Source organism: Schistocerca cancellata, chromosome 1 (assembly GCF_023864275.1).
Source record: "Schistocerca cancellata isolate TAMUIC-IGC-003103 chromosome 1, iqSchCanc2.1, whole genome shotgun sequence".
Lineage (NCBI taxonomy): Eukaryota > Metazoa > Arthropoda > Insecta > Orthoptera > Acrididae > Schistocerca > Schistocerca cancellata.
The window spans coordinates 511,794,015-511,816,760 of NC_064626.1; the positions used below are offsets into that span (position 1 = coordinate 511,794,015).

General features: G+C 39.4%; 1 protein-coding gene across 2 annotated transcripts in view; it reads left to right on the top strand.

Moving 5' to 3' along the window:
• Positions 1–20,164: 20,164 nt before the first annotated feature.
• LOC126178284 (probable ATP-dependent RNA helicase DDX60) overlaps positions 20,165–22,746 on the top strand; it is a 267,391-nt gene continuing 264,809 nt past the window's right edge. For both annotated transcript variants that reach the window (XM_049924519.1, XM_049924520.1), the window contains exon 1: positions 20,165–20,278. The gene's annotated coding sequence lies outside the window, so the exon portion shown is untranslated. The remainder of the gene's footprint in view (positions 20,279–22,746) is intronic.

The window sequence follows — 22,746 nt, forward strand, 5'->3', positions numbered from 1 at the left end:
ACACGCACGGCACAGCGGACACACCAGGAACCGCGGTGTTGGCCGTCGAATGGCGCTAGCTGCGCAGCATTTGTGCACCGCCGCCGTCAGTGTCAGCCAGTTTGCCGTGGCATACGGAGCTCCATCGCAGTCTTTAACACTGGTAGCATGCCGCGACAGCGTGGACGTGAACCGTATGTGCAGTTGACGGACTTTGAGCGAGGGCATGCGGGAGGCCGGGTAGACGTACCGCCGAATTGCTCAACACGTGGGGCGTGAGGTCTCCACAGTACATCGATGTTGTCGCCAGTGGTCGGCGGAAGGTGCACGTGCCCGTCGACCTGGGACCGGACCGCAGCGACGCACGGATGCACGCCAAGACCGTAGGATCCTACGCAGTGCCGTAGGGGACCGCACCGCCACTTCCCAGCAAATTAGGGACACTGTTGCTCCTGGGGTATCGGCGAGGACCATTCACAACCGTCTCCATGAAGCTGGGCTACGGTCCCGCACACCGTTAGGCCGTCTTCCGCTCACGCCCCAACATCGTGCAGCCCGCCTCCAGTGGTGTCGCGACAGACGTGAATGGAGGGACGAATGGAGACGTGTCGTCTTCAGCGATGAGAGTCGCTTCTGCCTTGGTGCCAATGATGGTCGTATGCGTGTTTGGCGCCGTGCAGGTGAGCGCCACAATCAGGACTGCATACGACCGAGGCACACAGGGCCAATACCCGGCATCATGGTGTGGGGAGCGATCTCCTACACTGGCCGTACACCACTGGTGATCGTCGAGGGGACACTGAATAGTGTACGGTACTTCCAAACCGTCATCGAACCCATCGTTCTACCATTCCTAGACCGGCAAGGGAACTTGCTGTTCCAACAGGACAATGCACATCCGCATGTATCCCGTGCCACCCAACGTGCTCTAGAAGGTGTAAGTCAACTACCCTGGCCAGTAAGATCTCCGGATCTGTCCCCCATTGAGCATGTTTGGGACTGGATGAAGCGTCGTCTCACGCGGTCTGCACGTCCAGCACGAACGCTGGTCCAACTGAGGCGCCAGGTGGAAATGGCATGGCAAGCCGTTCCACAGGACTACATCCAGCATCTCTACGATCGTCTCCATGGGAGAATAGCAGCCTGCATTGCTGCGAAAGGTGGATATACACTGTACTAGTGCCGACATTGTGCATGCTGTGTTGCCTGTGTCTATGTGCCTGTGGTTGTGTCAGTGTGATCATGTGATGTATCTGACCCCAGGAATGTGTCAATAAAGTTTCCCCTTCCTGGGACAATGAATTCACGGTGTTCTTATTTCAATTTCCAGGAGTGTATATTGTGTTCGAACATTATGAATTACCTCTAAGAAAAAAATGGTCTATTGACACACAGTCAACATGGGTTTAGAAAACATCGTTCCTGTGAAACACAACTAGGTCTTTATTCGCATAAAGTGTTGAGTGCTATTGACGAGGTATTTCAGATCGATTCCGTATTTCTGGATTTCCGGAAGGCTTTTGACACTGTACCAGACAAGCGGCTCGTAGTGAAATTGAATGCTTATGGGATATCGTCTCTGTTATGTGACTGGATTTGTGATTTCCTGTCAGAGAGATCACATTTCGTAGTAATTGACGGAAAGTCATCGAGTACAACAGAAGTGATTTCTGGCTTTCCGCAAGGTAGTGTTATAGGCCCTTTCCTGTTCCTTATCTGTATAAACGATTTGGGAGACAATCTGAGCAGCTGTCTTCGGTTGATTGCAGATGACGCTGTCGTTTATCGGCTAATAAAGTCATCAGAAGATCAAAACAAACTGCAAAACGATTTAGAAAAGGTATCTGAATGGTACTAAAAGTGGCAGTTGACCCTAAATAACGAAAAGTGTGAGGTCATCCACATGAGTGTTAAAAGGAGCTCGTTAAACTTCGGTTACGCGATAAATCAGTCTAATCTAAAAGCCGTAAATTCAACTAAATACCTAGGAATTACAATTACGAACAATTTAAATTGGAAGGAACACAAAAAATGTTGTGGGAAAGGCTAACCAAAGACTGCGTTTTATTGGCAAGACACTTTGAAAATGTAACAGACCTACTAAGGAGACTGCCTACACTACGCTTGTCCATCCACTTTTAGAATACTGTTGCGCGGTGTGGTATCCTTACCAGATAGGACTGACTGAGTACATCGAAAAAGTTCAAAGAAAGGCAGCACGTTTTGGATTATCGCGAAATATGGGAGAGAGCGTCACAGAAATAATGCAGGATTTGGGCTGCACATCATTAAAAGAAAGGCATTTTTTGTTGCCACAGAATCTTCTCACGAAATTCCAATCACTAACTTTCTCCTCCGAATGCGAAAATATTTTGTTGACGCCGACCTACATAGGATGGAACGATCTCCACGATAAAATAAGGGAAATCAGAGCGCGTACGGAGAGATATAGGTGTTCATTCTTTACGCGCGCTATACGAGATTGGAATAGTAGAGAACTGTGAAGGTGGTTCGATGAACCCTCTGCCAGACGCTTAGATGTGATTTGCAGAGTATCCATGTAGATGTAGACGTAGAATTTGACAGAGCACTAAACGACCTAAGTCGAAACAAGGCCTCGGAAGTGGGCAACATTCCATTAAAACTACTGATAGCCTTGGGAGAGCCAGCCTTGACAAAACTCTACCATCTGGTGAATAAGATATACGAGACAGGCGAAATACCTTCAGACTTCGAGAAGAATATAATAATTCCAGTACCAAAGAAAGCAGATGTCGAGAGGTGTGAAAATTTCCAGACTATCAGTTTAATAAGTCACAGCTCAAAATACTACCACGAATTCTTTACAGATGAATGGAAAAACTGGTAGAAGCCGACCTCGGGGAAGATCAGGTTGGATTCCTTAGAAATGTTGGAACACGTGAGGCAATACTGACCCTACGACTTATCTTAGAAAATAGATTAAGGAAAGGCAAACCTACGTTTCTAGCATTTGTAGACTTAGAGAAAGCTTTTGACAATGTTGACTGGAATATTCTCTTTCAAATTCTGAAGGTGGCAGGGGTAAAATACAGGGAGCGAAAGGCTATTAACAATTTGTACAGAGACCAGATGGCAGTTATAAGAGAGGAGGGGCATGAAAGGGAAGCAGTGATAGAGAAGGGAGTGAGACAGGGTTGTGGCCTATCGCCGATGTTTTTGAATCTGTACATTGAGCAAGCAGTAAAGTAAACAAAAGGAAAATTTGGAGTAGAAAGTAAAATCCATGGAGAAGAAAAAAAAAAACGGTGAGGTTTGCCAATGACATTGTAATTCTGTCATAGACAGCAAAGGACCTGGAAGATTCAAGCCAAGAACAATACCAAATTGATATTCTCCTGTCACTAGCATCGCCACATGTAACCTCCCCCTTCCTAATTGGCCTACTGGATTGCAATATAACTGACTGTGATCGCATGTGTGCAATGAAATTTTACAGTGAGTATGGCTATCGTTACCGAAGGAAAATAACACTGGTTAGTCGGAGGAAAATGTACAACAGATCCTTCTAAATGAAGAATCTATTCTAAACTTAAGCTAAATACTGATGATAATTTTGAAATTGGTGGAGTATAGTGCAAACGCTCACAAACTGCACAGGGGGAAAAGGTGTCACATAATATTTACTACAAAATTGGCTGATAGAACAAAGAAAACACTGATTAGCTAAAAAGGGGACATTTAACGGTCACCAGCCCCAAGGCAGTGAATCTCCAGAACCGAAGAAAGGTAATGACACAGAAATTTAAGCAAATAATCACTGGCATGGCAACAGAAACTTGTCATGCTTTTCCACAGCACAACAGTTCACAAGAAAATAAATGAATCAGAAAGCACTGAGTTTGCAGTTACTTATTCTGAAATAGTAAATTATGAAAGTAAAGTTAAATGACTGGCTTAAGCTAAACTCTGTTATGTAAAAAACGACTTTCAGTAACCTCAGTGTAATACACTCCTGGAAATTGAGATAAGAACACCGTGAATTCATTGCCCAGGAAGGGGAAACTTTATTGACACATTCCTGGGGTCAGATACATCACATGATCACACTGACACAACCACAGGCACATAGACACAGGCAACAGAGCATGCACAATGTCGGCACTAGTACAGTGTATATCCACCTTTCGCAGCAATGCAGGCTGCTATTCTCCCATGGAGACGATCGTAGAGATGCTGGATGTAGTCCTGTGGAACGGCTTGCCATGCCATTTCCACCTGGCGCCTCAGTTGGACCAGCGTTCGTGCTGGACGTGCAGACCGCGTGAGACGACGCTTCATCCAGTCCCAAACATGCTCAATGGGGGACAGATCCGGAGATCTTGCTGGCCAGGGTAGTTGACTTACACCTTCTAGAGCACGTTGGGTGGCACGGGATACATGCGGATGTGCATTGTCCTGTTGGAACAGCAAGTTCCCTTGCCGGTCTAGGAATGGTAGAACGATGGGTTCGATGACGGTTTGGAAGTATCGTGCACTATTCAGTGTCCCCTCGACGATCACCAGTGGTGTACGGCCAGTGTAGGAGATCGCTCCCCACACCATGATGCCGGGTGTTGGCCCTGTGTGCCTCGGTCGTATGCAGTCCTGATTGTGGCGCTCACCTGCACGGCGCCAAACACGCATACGACCATCATTGGCACCAAGGCAGAAGCGACTCTCATCGCTGAAGACGACATGTCTCCATTCGTCCCTCCATTCACGTCTGTCGCGACACCACTGGAGGCGGGCTGCACGATGTTGGGGCGTGAGCGGAAGACGGCCTAACGGTGTGCGGGACCGTAGCCCAGCTTCATGGAGACGGTTGCGAATGGTCCTCGCTGATACCCCAGGAGCAACAGTGTCCCTAATTTGCTGGGAAGTGGCGGTGCGGTCCCCTACGGCACTGCGTAGGATCCTACGGTCTTGGCGTGCATCCGTGTGTCGCAGCGGTCCGGTCACAGGTCGACGGGCACGTGCACCTTCCGCCGACCACTGGCGACAACATCGATGTACTGTGGAGACCTCACGCCCCACGTGTTGAGCAATTCGGCGGTACGTCCACCCGGCCTCCCGCATGCCCACTATACGCCCTCGCTCAAAGTCCGTCAACTGCACATACGGTTCACGTCCACGCTGTCGCGGCATGCTACCAGTGTTAAAGACTGCGATGGAGCTCCGTATGCCACGGCAAACTGGCTGACACTGACGGCGGCGGTGCACAAATGCTGCGCAGCTAGCGCCATTCGACGGCCAACACCGCGGTTCCTGGTGAGTCCGCTGTGCCGTGCGTGTGATCATTGCTTGTACAGCCCTCTCGCAGTGTCCGGAGCAAGTATGGTGGGTCTGACACACTGGTGTCAATGTGTTCTTTTTTCCATTTCCAGGAGTGTATAATGCAAAATTTAGAAAAAGGCAAGTAATTGTGGTTTGATTGTTGAAAGTCTGAATTGAATTTACTCTAAGCAAATGAGCAACTGATTTCACTTTTAAAATAACAACAATAAGATCCATACCAAGCCAACAGAAATCACTAACTGAACTAAATACAGAATAAATGAAATAAATACTCTTAATTTGTGCTGTATCTTTAGTTATTAGTTTTGCCAGTAAAATTTTATATTACTTTAAATGTATGGAGTTAATACGCAAAGCTGCAAATTATTTAAACCTCTTTTATGTAATACAAGAATGAACAGTTACTGAGGCAGAAAATTGAGACTGAAAAGTGGTCATTAGTAAAGACACAAAACTGGCAGTAAATAGCTAATCAATTTTCACCTTTTTATGACACTTGGTGAATGCGTGGAAAGGAAAGGTACCCTGCCTGGTAATAATGACTGAGGACAATGACTTGACAGCTGCTGTACAAGTTTTAACTATTAGAGGTTATTATTCATGTTAGTCAAACTTTGTGAAAGAAATTCAACTGGATAAAGCCTCTACAGTCCTATATCTGTCAGTCAGCAGTCTTATGCTGTAGTAGCTGTGCAGACGACTAAGAATGCAGCTGACGACAATGCTGACCAGCCCCTGTTGCTGCTGCTGCTGTTTGAGAACCCAGAGTCCTCTCAAGAGCCACGGATAATTATGGGACAGCCAATAGCTAGAACTGCAGCTTCCTCCTCCTGTCCACTCCTACCATACTCTCAATACTTGGGGGTTAACGAATTAGACGCACCTACACTGACGCGATCATAGCTGCACCCTGCATCTGCGGGAGCGCCCAACAAATACTTGCACACTCTTTCATGACTGAATCTACTCTGCATCCTCTCTGCTCGCAATTCTACAGAGACTCTCCATACGCAAAGATAACCAATGGCACAGCTATGCCATTTCGTTGTTGCTACTGATATATTTAAATAAAGTTCCCTTAGCTATTTCCGAGCAATTTACAACATTTTCATTATATTTACAATCAATTGTATAGAATCAGAAATAAATACACTATTACATGGAATACGTATTAAATATAGTTTCTGTAATACAGCTTACAGATTCAAAGTCAGAAGTACAGTACAAGTTATCAACAGATATTAAACAGCGAAAATTTTGGATGGTGCTGAAGGTATTTTATCTACATTTTTGGTATTACCAACTACTGCAATGGCGGAGAATCAATAACCTTTGACAGGCTCGCCCACGGAATGTGAATTTCAAAACGTTAAAGATGTTACAAATATCGGAGAAAACATGAGTGAAGTAAGCAGAAAGGAACTTGTTGACCCAAAAAAGTTGTCTTGAATCTATTCCAAGACAATGGCTTTGCACTGTCAGCTGTGAGGGCATCGATTTCTAAAAGATCGCATTTGATCAGTAACGAATTGTATCAGTAGTTTTGAATTATGCACTGGGAAATGACTTTTGTAAAATTCAAAGAGGTTCTCTATGAACACGAAACAGCGCCTCTTCCAGAGAGCGTCGAAAATACCAATACTGACCACAATTCAAGGGCATTAACGTCGTGACCTACGAAATCAGGATGAGAAGATGAAGATTTAGGGTACCAACCAGAATCAAATATGTAAGGCTTGGAAGCAAGTACCACTGGACATCAGAATACCTGTAGTTACATTGGCGTAGCGACATCGTAATTGTAATTTGAGAACGCTACAGAGGAAGAGAGAAACTTTAAGGTTAATGATAAAGGACTTATTGAAGAGATGGGAATGAAACATTCAAAACGAAGTCGGTAAATTAACTCATTTAGTTAAATGGTTGTTCTACACATATGTTGAATCCAAAGAGGGTGCAGAGCACGTAGCAACAAAAACTTTTCAGCAAAGGGCAATAACAACAAGTATGCAGTAGGAAGCAGAGAAGAGTGGTTATCAGTTCATGGCATCATAATCATGGGCAAAGCTGTTCAAAGCAAGATACAGAATACACCAACGTCATGTCGACAAATACGTTTCTGAGTAAGAAGTGACAGCACTTGAAGTTGTCTAGCTCTTCCAATGGCAGCTCAAAGCCCTGTTTGCAACCTATGACCGAGATATTGTCATAAACACCGACGAGACTGGATGTGAGTATCGTGTCAGTATAACATGTACATCAACACACTGAGACGAGAAAAAAACGTCTGTTGGCACTGGTAATGTGAGTAATGTGACACACTCGTAGACTGCACAATATTCTGTCACTGCATCCAGGAAACTGCTGACGACAGAGTTCTTGTGTTTGCAAGAACACAATGGAAAATTTGGTTTATTGGTCTCTCAAGAAGTTGAAGCTCTACAGAGGAAATTTGCAAACATGTTCGATATGTGATCAAAATTGGGGAAGCTGACCTCCCAACTATATCAATCATATTTGGATCACAGTTTGAAATCTCATGTGCCGCAAAATAAATTTTGCCTGATACTCGATTCATAGGGTGGCCAAACATACATGATGTGCTATAACTGGACTTTTGTAGATAATGTTGCTTAACCGACTTGCACTGTGAAATTGTACTACCATAATGTATCTTTCTTTGTCAGTTGTATAACTTTTACTTTTGCCAACAGGTAAAGAATTTCATCTTAAAAATCATGATCTTAAAAATCATGTGACATCACATCAGAACAGAGAATTACAAAGTAGGATTGATCTGATAGAAATTCATGCATTGGTCCATAATTAGCTGCCACACCTGTCTTTTGATATGCTTTTATGTGTTTTGTACCCAATCAAAATTGATATGCAGCTGATCTGTGTTTACCAATGTGAATCAGATATGTTTTCCATGAACAGTGTCAAAGGGTTGAGATTTCGTTCATGTGTTATACATGGTGTGAGAAGTATTTATATTTTGCCTATTTAGAAGGTAAGTTTCACCCACTCTACGAGAATACTTGTGAGTAGATGATCGGTTAGGATTCCTCAAAAATACACTTCAAATGCATTTTTGTGCTATGTATCACAATGGAAGTAACTGTAAATATGTTATACACAGTATACTTATTTGATTATTAGTCACACCTCATAATGTTTTACTTAAAAAAGGGCAAAGAAAATTATTCCATTTACCAGAAGATTATGAGAGACGCCAAAAAGAAAAACTCTAATGAAAAAAGCCATGACCAGGAATCAAATATGGACCAGTGGTTATGTAGTCTAGCACCTTGACCGCTCGATTGTCAACCTTGCACTGCTAGACGGGTACCAAGCTACAACATAAAAATAAAAAATGTTAATAACTCGAATGTTATTAACTTTTGACCCAATATTACAATAATAAAAAATGTTTGTTTTCAGCTGATCTTTCGTTGCATAGCACTCAACATATAATTTCCATTCACCAAATTTGAACTGAATTATTTTTCAAAAACTAGAGCATGTCTAGCAAACAGTCTAAACATATGCCTCTTTATTTTCGATATAGAACATCCTTGTAAAACTTGATCAAAATTGTCGATAGACACATTAGATTCTCCCCTTGTCAACAAAGGAAACTGGCGCTGAAGGCTTCTGAAGATGATCTGATTTCTGATTGAGTGTTAATTAAAAGGAAACCTCACATTGCCAGATTTTAATTTGCTTGGGTATGGATCTTCCAAACACTGACCGATCAAACTGTTTCTTACAGCTGGTTAAGCAGTAAAATGTGTGCTACCATCCTTTACAGGAAAAGAATGTCGTTCTTTCTCTCTCTGTTACTTCGACAAATGAGCTGCACTACATTGTTACCATCGGTGTCTCCTCCTAACTTATGATCTATTTACGTGAGCCAGTGCTGACGGGTCTTACATTGCATACACATTTGGTTTTTGCACAGCCGAAATATTTGGTGGTGTATCACATTTTCAAAGCCCAGGACTGCACGTTCTCTATCTGTTTTTGAGGTGTTTATCTCTAGTTTTTCAGCGCTTTCTGGTAAAACGGCCAGCTTTCTACATTATGAGTTCAGTTCCACCTGCTAAAGTGAGCTATCTACCTAATTCCATTTCCAGATCGTATATGTTTTCGCCAGGAGTTCGTTCCACTGGATATACTGTCTGTGTTTCCATACAAAGCCCAACATCCTGCGGCTGTGCCACAAGGCTATAGTCGTTGCCCAGTGGGCCATTGATCCTCGAGTCTCTGTCCAGTGGTCTTCCAAGGACTGGCACTGAGGGGTGTCAGACTGCATTGCTTCAGGCGATCTGCGTGTCTTTTCACAGTCCAGCTACTTTCAACGTTTTCTTGCTTCCATAGGGCGTTAAAATTCTAATTATGGGAAAAGAGTGGCAAGGCTGCATTTACCAGCAGTCACTAGTACTGTTGTTTATCATATTTTTCAGGGTGTCAGTTAAGTCTTCCAATCAAATGAGATTCATTTTGTGGATCTGCACATGTTATGAGACTGTTTCCAGAAAAACAGTCCTGTAGCAAGATCAGATTAACTCATATAACAAAGGACACTGTTATACCAGCATATTCTCTTAACATTAGCATATTTTTCTTTAATGATTTAATAATGAGATATCTGAGGTCTCAAGTTATTTCTGGCAGTATCCTCGCCTAACTTCAATTAATTATAGGCATCTGAAATTGCACTCACCTTACAGAAAGGAGCCAGTGAAGTTTCACAGAATACTTAACCTTAAATAGTCAGAGTGACTGAAGAAATGCACCCATCTCATTATTCACATAACTTCAATTTCTGATAGAATATAGAAAATCAGCACTGTCTTAATTTTGCCTTCCATTCTTGTGAGTGCACAATAATACCTCATCTATTTAGTGGGCTGAAATGAACACTGAAAAAACTCTTTCATAACACATTTGAGCCTCAATTCACACAAATGGTATCTTTGCCAATTTCAACTTCTTAGCAAATAATTATCAGATGATCTATCTACAGAGGAAAACTAAGAGAGGTAGCAAAATACTAGGAAGCTGAAATACAAAATTAAATTAAGTTCTATACAAAATTACAATCACTTGAATACGTCAGTTAGTAACACATCAATGTACAACAAAACAGGCCAGGGGAGATAGTGTGTAAACATATCTCCACTGTGATTGTTTGAACTGAAGGCTACAGTTAACTACATCATTACATAAAGTTTGTCACTATGAGCTTAAAATATTCATGACATAAAACTGAGACCTGAATACCTCTTCCCCAAACTGCAAACTAGTGAAACATAACATAAATACAAATACAGGTGAGCTAGATGTGCAAAAAGTGTGTTAAATAACTGTAGCCTATATATGTGATACACTTGTGGTAAACTCGTCTCAGGCAATCGCATATGTACACTGTAAACAATCAGTATGAAATAACTGCTAAATTAAGAGCAGTTTGACAAGTGTGAGCCACGAGAAAAAAGTAATCAAACAAACGAAAAAGTCAAATAGCAGGCAGAAGAGACATAATAACATATTAGCAAATAATTCGAAAAAACTTTTTACAGAATTTACTTTGTTCATTTAGCAACCAATATGGTTAATTTTTCCACTATTAAAATAATCATCTGATGATGACCTGCTCAGAAGTTGAAACTAGCAATAATACCATTTGTGTGATCTGAGGCTGAAATACATAATTCAAAAAATCGTTTGAGACATCTTTTGCTCTAAGGCAGTGTACCTAGTCTGTGGTATTTACAATTCATTGAGATATAATTTACTGCTGTGTGATTTGAGGCAGACTTCGCTTAAACAGTTACTGATTTAATACTTAAAAGTAATGTCTTAGCAAGGAAATGTGCATTTCTATTTATTATGTGAATAAGCTAAATTGGAATAGTATATTTCCTTATGGGAGTTGATGTTTTTGGATACAAGTTCAAAGTTGCTATAGAACGGCAAGAGGTGAAAACTTGAGATACTAGTGTTGCATAAAATAAGGAAAAGGCAATCACTTACCTATAGCAGACCGATTCATGGACACTGACAGAAAAATGTACTAACACAATCTTTCGGATACTAACTCTTTTTCTAGCAATAGCACACACATTCACACACACAACTGCGCAGGCATTCAAACACATACTCCGATGGCCACATCAGATGAGTTTTGCCATTGCCACAGAAATGTGCCCTTGCCGTTGTGTGTGTTAATGTGTGTTTTATTGTTAGAAAAACAGTCTTCAAAATCTAGTGCGAATACTGTTTTCTGTTATGTGCAACTGTGTTCCATGTATCAATCCACTACAAGTGAGTGGTCACCTTTCACTTATTTTACATATTGCTCCATCCAAGAATTTCCATTATTGTTATACTGTTGATTTCAAATAGGATAGCATTATTGTTCTTTTTGACACTGTTATATAGTTGGTTGCAGGCTGCAGCCACTTGCAATTAGTTACGGCTGATTCACACTAGCCATCAACAGACCATCACACCACAACATGTCAACATCAGGATGTATTCACATTGGACGTCTCATCACATCAATCAGCTTAGCCCAGTATCTAACTGTGAAAGTGAGATTACAAGATATTATCCATTATAGGAAAAGCAGGAGTATAGTACTAGAATTGAGGAATTTATGATGATAAAGCTTATTAATGGCCAAAGCAAATTTCATTATGAGTATTCTTGATCAGTTTTGTAATCTAAATTTTTGAGAAGTTAAACAACATTTCAAAACCACGATATTTATTTGCTAGCAAAAAATATATACATAGAAACTTGTCAAACAATTTTTATAAGGGAATAGATAGACCCTGTTTACCTTGTCCATTATGTTTTCTCCCATTTAACAAATAACACTTGTGTTCTTCTCCTTCAATAGAGCTCCCTTTGTCAGTTAATTGAAGGTTATAGGATGAAAATTGTTTCATCAGTTTCTGTTCTTATTTATACATGAGGTGTTAGCTCTGTTTTGTTATTATAAAACTTAGATAATTTTACTCTTTTACATGTATGCCCCCAATTATGGAAGAACAGTCAATGGAATATCCAATTAATCATGAAACGTTTGCAATTTGTAGTCTTACAAAGCAAAATAATAATTAAAAAAAAGATTAAGAAGGCACAAAAGCACAAAATAAGATACTATAACAGAAGTGAGCTTGCGGAAAATATGTTAGCGTCTGATTTTAGCAGACGACGACGCATTTCCGGCTCCCTTCCTCCACCTCCCCCCTCAACCCACAAACGTCACAATAAGAACTTTGAGTTGAAGTTCACAGCCTGTATGAATACTGCCATTGGGAGTGCATTGTGGAATGTTTTGATGTGAGGTGATGGAAATTGGTAATTGCCCTTTCGTTCGTTTAGTTTTATTTTCATATTCCATAGAAAATATTTGCGACAACTTACCATGATGTGGGACATGGTAGGTTCACATATAATATGCGTTTTCTGTGTGAAATCATGGCTATATGTGGATCATTTATCAAATTCTAGTATTTAAAATACTAGCTTACAACAAAATTTGATGGAAATAACTCAACCACGGCCATGCTACCTACTCAGAAAATTCTTTTATCCAATAACTGAGAAGGAAAGAGAAAACTGTGTCAGTTTATGATTTATTTGTCTCATAACATACAAATGCTAGTCATTTCATTAGAATACAGCAGACGAGTTAATATATGCTTAATACAACTTCACTCATATAAAACAACAGTTAGTAAGATAGATCAGTATTTATACATTAATGTAACATTTTTGTAAAAATACTTCTATATTTACATAACAAAACAGTTGATAAACACATCTTGCCCAAATATTCAGTTCATCCTTCATTAAATCTTCACCTGAATAACATATTCAGTTCATTCTTCATGAAATCTTCAACTGAATTGTAGCATCACTAGATTAGATTAGATTAGATTAGATTTACTTTCATTCCAATTGATCCGTAGTGAGGAGGTCCTCCTGGATGTGGAACATGTCAGAAAAACAACAATACATGACAAATATTTACAACTAAAACAAATAAGCTAATGTACCATTCCACAGGTCCCAAGTGGAATGATCGTCATTTTTTAATGAACACTAAGAGTCATTTTACAAATACTAATGCACTGAATTTAAAATAAAAAAGTTTTTTATTTATTTATAAGGTAATAAACATGTAATACAACTACTGTAATACTTATTTACAATGAACACATTACTGCACTGAAATGGTGCAGAAGTTAGATTATACTCACACACACACACACACACACACACACACACACACACACACAATTTTCAGTGAACACATTACTGCACTGAAATTGTGCAGAAGTTATGTTGTACTTATATACAAATCAGTTGGTTTTACTAAGAAATTCATCAATGGAGTAGAAGGAGTTGGCCACCAATAAATCCTTTAGGCTTCTCTTAAACTGAATTTCATTGGTTGTTAAGCTTTTTATGGCTGCTGGCAAGTTATTGAAAATGTGTGTTCCTGAATAATGCACACCTTTTTGTACAAGACTAAGTGACTTTAAATTCTTGTGAAGATTATTCTTATTTCTAGTATTTATTCCATGAATTGAGCTGTTGGTTTGAAAAAGTGATATATTTTTAATGACAAATTTCATTAAGGAATAAATATATTGGGAAGCTGTAGTTAGTATCCCTAGTTCCCTAAACAGGCTTCTGCAGGATGTTCTTGAGTTCACACCACATATAATTCTTACTGCACGTTTTTGTGCCCAGAAAACTTTAGCTTGGCTTGATGAATTACCCCAAAAAATAATCCCATATGACATTATGGAATGAAAGTAAGCATAGTATGCCAGCTTTTTCATTTTTATATCCCCTACGTCTGACAAAATTCGCATTGCAAACAGAGATTTGTTAAGACGCTTCAGCAGTTCTGTGGTGTGCTCCTCCCAATTGAATTTATTATCAAGCTGTAATCCCAAGAATTTAACATTGTCCACTTCTTCATCTTCTTGTCATCATATGTTAGACATATACTCTTGGGACACCCCTTACAAGTTCTGAACTGCATGTAGTGTGTTTTTTCAAAGTTTAGTGACAAAGAATTGGCTAGGAACCAGTGATTAATGTCCACAAATATTTTATTGGCTGATCTTTCTAAGACTACACTTGATTTGCTATTTATTGCAATGTTTGTATCATCGGCAAACAAAACAAACTTGGCATCTGGTAATGTTACTGATGAAAGGTCATTGATATACACAAGAAAAAGTAAGGGCCCCAAAATGGAACCTTGTGGGACCCCACAGGTAATTAGTTCCCAGTTGGATGATGCCTGATAGCTTGATACATGTCTCTTTCCTAATAACACCCTTTGTTTCCTGCCAGAGAATAAAGATTTGAACCATTTTGCAGCATTTCCTGTTACACTATAATATTCTAGTTTACTTATAAGGATATTGTGATTTACACAGTCAAATGCCTTTGACAGATCACAAAATATACCAGTTGCCTGCAATTTTTTGTCTAATGAATTAAGCACATTTTCACTGTAAGTGAAGATAGCCTTCTCAATATCAGAACCTTTTAGAAATCCAAACTGTGACTTTGACAGTATGTTATTTGAGATAAGATGGTTATAAAGGCGACTGTACATTACTTTTTTCGAAAATTTTTGAGAATGCTGGTAACAGTGAAATTGGACGGAAATTTGATGCTATTTCTTTATCTCCCTTCTTAAACAGTGGCTTAACTTCAGCATATTTCAGCCATTCAGGAAATATTCCACTGATAAACGACTGGTTACACAGATAGCTTAATATGTTACTTAGCTCAGAATCACATTCTTTAATTAACTTTGTTGATATTTCATCATACCCACTAGATGTTTTTGATTTTAAAGATTTTATGATGGACATTATTTCTGTTGGGGTAGTGAGGGTCAAATTCATATTATGGAAATTACTTGAAATGTCTGGTCTGAAGCAGAGTATCATTAGTGTCCTTTTCAGTGACTCTATGTTCATATTCAAAATCTACATTGCTTTTAGCTTATTGGAAATTTTCATTGTGATATATTGGGAAGTATAAGACATTAATTTAAACTATGGGCAGGGAGTATTTTTATTTCCTGTATTATGAGTGTGATCGAAACAGTTTTCATTGTATAGTTCTAAATTGCTATGAAAAAATTATTTCATAGATATACAGGGTGAGGACCATTAATAATTTCAGATTTTTAAATAAAGGGAAACATGATTTCCTTGGATGCACAGCACACATTTTTAAATGATTCTTTCTGTAATTTCAGTATGCACAATATGTCGCTTGAGTATTCCCAAAAAACAGTAACATACCTTATGACTGAATGGGAGAAGCTATGGTATGCAATTTTCCTTGTGTCCATGTCAGTGGTATTAGCTGATATTTGTAATGCAAATGTAAAGCTAGATTGTTTACTAGATATTACACATAATTATTCTAGTTCAAATTTTTGCCTAGGTTTAATCTAAAAATTTCACCGACTCCACTTCGTCTAGAGTTTGATTTTTAAGGATTATTTTAATTTCCTGGAATGTTGACTGTTTTGCTTTGAACTGTGTCATGTGGATTTTTGGGATGTTCAGGCTTAATCCATTGAGCTGAAACCATATTTCTAAATGATCTATTTACAATGCAGACAGGCTTATTTTCTGACTCATTAACCTCATTTGATGCACATGTATCTTATACAAATAAAGCTGATGGTTCATTTGTATTCACTGGTATGGCATGAATGTAAATCAGAAATAAAATATGTCCTAAGATAGAACATTGAGGGACTCCTTGTGTTACTGTCTTCCATTTAGTAGAATAATTTATTGCATTTGTAGAGATAATCACTCTTTTCTTCTATTGTATAGGCAGAAAGTAAGCCAATGTTGAACACTGCCAATAATTTCATACCTGTCAAGTTTATGGATAAAAAGTGCATGATTTACTGACCCAAAGGCTTTTGTGAACTCACAACTGTGCAACTTTCTTCTTATTGTCTAATGATTTGTTACTCTTGTTAACAATCTTGTTCATTGCGTCTGTAATAGTTTATCTACTCTGGAAACTAAACCGGTTTTTCAAAATGATCTCATTTGCAGCAGATTTTTTCGAATATGTTTGACAAGATTGGAAGAAGAAAGATGGGAGAATAACTTCCCATATCTACTCTTGATCATTTTTTCAACAATCGGTGTCTAATTATTCTACACAAAAATTAAACAATGGAAACTCCAGGTAGGAAAAGATATATTGTTACTTACCATAAAGAAGACACACCAAGTTGCAGACAGGCACGATTAAAACACTCTCACATGCAGTATTTGACCACAGCCTTTGTCAGTAAAGACACACACACACACACACACACACACACACACACACACACACACACACACACACACACACGCACACACACACACAAGGAAGCACACCTCACGCACACACGACAGCCAATTCCAGCACCTTGGGTCAGAATGAAACATCATGTTGGATGCAAGCAGCAATCTGGGGGGGGGGGGGGGAGAAGGGGAAAGGACAGTAGTTTATGGGTGTATGGGTGGGGAGAGAGACGAATGCTGTCTGGTGGAGTGTGCAGGGATTAGGCACCAATAGGTGCAGTGTCAGCACTTTGTAGGGCTGGGTGGTGGGAAGAAAAGAGCAAGAAAGGAGAGGAGTGGGGAAATATGGGCGGATACATTGGCAGAGAGCTGCAAATAAACATGCTGGGAGACAAGAATGGGGATGCGATGATAGGACATAGGGGGTGGAAACTGTTGGGTGGAGGTTGTGGGGACAATATGTTACTGTAGATTGAAGCCAGGATAATACAGGAGAATGTGTTGTAAGGATAACTCCCATCTGTGCAATTCCGAAAAGTTGCTGGTGGAGGGAAGGATCCAGATGGCTCAGGTAGTGAAGCAGCCATTGAAATCAGGTGTGTTATGTTCTGCTGCATGTTGTGCCACAGGGTGGTCTACTTTTCTCTTGGTCATAGTTTGGCGGTGGTCATTCATCCTGGTGGACAGATGGTTGGTAGTCATACGAATATAAAAAGCTATGCAATGATTGCAGCAGACCTTAAGTGACATGGATGTTTCTCAGGTGGCCTGACCTCTGATGATCCTGTGACAGGACTGGAATAGGAAGTGCGGGGTGGGTGGGTTGGGCAGGTTTTCACCTGGGCCTTCCACAGGAATATGAGCCTTGTGGCAAAGGGCTGGGATTGGGAGTGGCATAGGGATGGACTAGGATGTTGTGTAGGTTGGGTGGGCGATGGAACACCACTTTAGGAGGGGTGGGAAGTATTTTGGGTAGGATGTCACTCATTTCAGAGCACAATGATACCCTCAGCATACTAAACAAGGGAGTTTTGTCACTGCAGATATGCTGTCCTTGCGTAGCCAGGCTATATGGGAGGGATGTTTTGGTGTAAAAGTGATGACAGCTTTCAGAATGCAGGTACTGTTGTTAGTTGGTGGGTTTAATGTGGACAGGGGTGCAGATGCCGCCATCAGAGTGGAGCAGGTCAACATCTAGGAAGGTGTCACACTGGGGTGAGGAGGACTATGTGAAGGAAATGTGAGGGAAGGGGTTGAAGTTGTGAAGGAATGATGATAGGGAGTCTTCGCCATGGGTCCAGATCATGAAGATATAAAAAATGAATCTGAAGTAGACTAGGGATTTGGTGTTTTGGGAGGCTAGGAAGGTCTCCTATAGATGACATATAAAAATGTTGGCATAAGAGGGTGCCATGTCGTTGCCAATGGCTGTGCCATGGATTTCTTTATATACCTTCACTTCAAATGAGAAGTAATTGTGGGTTACTAACTTTATCCTAACATGTTGCAATGTTCCTTGATATGGGAATTTATCTTTGCTCTGTACTTATCATTTACTGACCTTCACATCGCTTATAACAAGTTTAGAAGCTTTGTAGATGTCTGGCTGTTCAAATGATGTTTCTTGTCTCACTGTAAATTTATTACTCGTTGCTGTTTCAGAGACAATTTGTCTCCATGTGTCTGAATACAGCTATGTGGTCCCAGCTGCATTCATCATGTGAAGCTTCTCCCAAACACAATATGTTATTCAGATGTTTACTCTTTGCTGAGGTTGGATTCCTGGATGTACACCAATTTTTGCATTTGGTACTCCAACCTTTTTAGGGTTCCATACCTCAGTTGGTAAAAAGGGAAGCCTTATAGGCTCACTGTGTTGCTGTCTGTCCAACTGTTGAGAGCCCTTTTTCTCAGGAATGGGTAGGTCTATCAAGTTCAGATTTATGTCACATATTAAAGTCACTTGGCGCTGTAAGTCATTGCAATCAAAAGGTATGGTCATTTATGCCACATACTTTGATATTCGCAAACTTATGCATCAAAACATATAGGTACTTCTCTTTGGCCTAAAATCGTGAAATTTAGTGTGAAGTAAGGTTTCACAGTCTAAGTAAAGAAAAAAAATCCGAAACCTGTTAATTTGTAACTAAATCACATTAAATATGTTTCTTATCATTTGTTACCTATCCGTCTGTCTGTCTGCCCATCTGTTAAGACCTCTTTTCTCCAGAATGCATAGGCATATCATGTTCAAACGCTTAGGTCTATGGTCCCTTAAAGGTGTACAAAATTTAAGGTTCTAAGTCAATACAATTGAAAGTTATACCCATTTTCCATATATTTTGATACTTACAAACTCGCTCAGTAAAACCTGTAGGGTACTTCCCATTGACCTAGAATCTTGAAATTTGGCAAGAAGCAGGGCTTATCAGTATAAATTAAGGAAAAATATCTGAAAATTCTTAAAGTGTAATTATATCACATAAAAATACCTTTTTTGCCATTAGAATTTTCATTGGATTCATCATCCATCAAAAGTATAGAAGAAAATATGACTGCATGCAAACATAAATTATAAGTTGTAGTTATTGTTTTAGTAAGTAAATAACTACATTTTGTTAAATATTTCCTCTCTTCATACAGAAACTGAAGACCTCAGCTAGCTTCCTTCCGTATGTCCAGGCTACTCTCAGGAACTACTATAGACAATGGGAATTCCAGAACCGATATCTTGCCAGTATTGATATCGATAGTAGGCAAAAATCGATTCCAGGGATGGACGAACTATTTGTATACATAATTAAGTTTGTACAGAGCCCTCAGTGCACGAGTCCTGCTCGCACATGGCCATTTTTTTAGCATACTGTCGTCCATATCGCCAGTCTCATCTTTGACAGTATTAGTTTCATTATTGCGAAGTTTATTTACTCTTGTATGTTGCTTTAGCCTGTTTAAATTTATTTATTGACTACAGTATTCAGTTTGTCCCACAACTGCTACGCATTCTTTTGAGAAATGAGAAATAATATATCGCTTCGCTGATTTACGCGTCTTTGTCCATTATTGATATTTTACTCATTTTCTTGGTTATAGTCCACAACAACTGGTGTTTTCACGCAACTACAGTTCTGTTGACGCTTCAGGTCTTCATTTTCCTCCGTCAATAATCGGATCTCACTTTTCAGAATCTCTATATCACGTAACAGCACTTTTATAATTTCATCTTCCGACTTCACTACCAATGCTAAATACGGGTATTGCTCTAAACGGCCATTGTAAACTGTCACTAATGAATTTTAAACATACTTTGGCGCATTTTTCAAGTACTGGTAACTAAAAGTTTCAGGTAATTCAGAAAATTCCTTTAATTAAACGTTTATGGCACTTCCCTCACGAGTAATAATTGTTTATTTTATCTTGTAGAGCCTTAGGTTTCGCGGATACGAAAATGCCTGTAAATGTTGGCATCCGGTTGGCCAGCCTGACTGGTAAATCACCGAAAGACAACTTTAAAGAACTTGAGAGCAAGGGACTAAGCTGCTAGGCGCGATGAGGGCAAAGTAAGTGCCAGGTGTGTCAGTGGAAACTAGCACAAAAGTACATAGGTACGTTCTTTACTTTTTTACCACTAGCTGTAGAAACTCGAATTGTGTGAAGTAGGTGGAGAGTTAATTACGTTGAATGGCTTTAATTCAGTCAATGTTTATTTTAATACTGCATTTTGATGGTAACCTACCTAATAGTTTTGGGCTTGCAATTAACGCGCTGCAATGAAAGCTATGTAACTGTTTGAACATATGTGTATTAATGTGTGTGTTGGTATTAGCCATTTAAATCGAGAATGACCGCGGTAAACAGCCTGTTACGTAAGTTACGAACAGATGGCAGCATAAGCAAAGCTCAGCGAAGATGGTAGATGCCCGACTGCCTGTGGTTGTTCCTGTTCATGGACGCGATTAGAGACCTCAGTTTTTACTGGCGTATGCAACGTTCAAATAACTGTGAGAATGCAGCCGGGTGACAAGTTATTTGGACACGAATGCGATTATTCGATTTTTTTGTGTGTGTGTGTGTAATCAGTTAGTCTTTTCAATAACCTTGAATCAACTGATGAATGCGAGGTGTCACGCAGGCATTGATAAATCATTTTGAATACTTATGAGAGCAAAGGAGGGTATTGAAATTGTTTTGTTAACTTTAAAAGAGCAAATCAACACACCAGTGTGGCATTGGAACGTGATGACACGCAGAAGAAAACGAATTTCTGAGCATTGTAATTCCGTATACAGTATTCGTTGTCGATCTGAAATATGTTGCAAGACTACATAACGCGTGTACTTATACAGAGTAAAATCGCCAAAAAGTAGCGAGACAGTCTCTTCGTAGTTGCAACTGTAGTTGCATTTGTTTCCCATTACACGCTGTAAATATGTATCCCATTTACACAGTGCGTATCATGTAATTAAGTATATTGTAAGAAATAACTGTAAGACAAATAATACAAAAAAATGTAGCAGATTTGTATTCAAATTTGCACATTTTGTATAACTTGACAGTGTTCATGCAACAGGTATCTCTCACCAATCAGTGGAGTTCGTCCACCACATTTTCGTTTATGTGGTGATGTACATTTTAGTTTAATCCACACTTCTTTCGTAATAAACAGGCTGCAATGTATTTATGAATGAAAGCTTACTTATCGTTGGTTATTGCAGACCAATAATTTCTGTCATTGGAAGTGACAATAATTAAGTTGGAATGTCTGTGCAGTAGATGGATGTCATATGCCCTAATAATTTATTTTCTTAGCTTTTCTCCAGACACACATCGAAATTTGGAGATTCTCGTTGCATTTCTGTTATTGTCAGTATCTATAATATCATTGAAAAGGTGCTTTTGCAAGCTGCCTACAAATGTGAAGGAACAAAGTAATACATGCAACTGAATAGGAATAATATTATTTTATCAGTCACCCAGGTCTCCCATAAATTGTCCAGTTTTCTAAGTAAGATTATCGAAAATAAATTGGTAGCTTGATGTTTAACTGCGCTTATTGTAAATGATGGGCTTTCATCTTACAGCTGTTTAATGAGTTACTGTCATTACTTCATATGTGAAGAAAACGGTCGTAGATTGGCATAAGATATTACAGCTGGGTGAAAGATAGATATTTTTTATTTTATTTTCAGAGTAGCAATTTTACAGTTAATTGCATGGTTCATTTAAATTGCTTTTGTAACACAAATAAACTGCAGGAGACTGAAGATATGATACAGTAGCTTAAGAAGTACTACAATCCCTACTTATCTGTTGATATGGATTTTGATTCTTTTCATACACCTTAATGGTGGAATATGTAGAGTACAGGGTAAGATTAATTTAATGAAACCCCGGGGGAGGTGGGGGGTTAAAAATGAGCAAACCAATATGAAACTGAAACAGACTGAATTTTCAAAACATAATACTTGGTAGTTGATTCATATGTTACTCAGTGTTGATCTAATATGTTCTTAGTCATCACAAGGAATAAGATTGTTCTAAATGCCTAGTACTATTTGTTGACAGGGTTGAATGCTTATGACAGTAACCATAAATGAATGGTTTTTTTGATAGATTTGTTTGTGAGCAAATCCATGACAGCTATTTACACTAACAATGTGTGTACAGTGGAATTTGGAACTTAAATTCTTATCATTTGATTTTAACTCAGCTCATAAAATTTTGATACATGTTTTGTGCATTCAGCAGTTGTCACGTACACCTTTCCGTGAATTAGTAGAGCTTTATCTTTTAATAGGTCATTGAACACTTCAGTTAAATGAAACCATTAAATCGCAGCTTTTCAAAGTACTGAATGCCATTATTAGCAGACCTTCGCATGTCACTTTATCTGCAGATATTATTTCTCTCCCACCAGAACCAATTGTATTGTATTGTGCTTAGCCTGGATGTACTGGTGTTGAACTTACAGTGGTGTTGATAGACATTTTCATTAACTAGAAGTTTCCCAACAAGGGAAGGAGAGGCAGTGCTGTACAGTTCCATATAATTATGCACCAATGCCCCCCTGTCA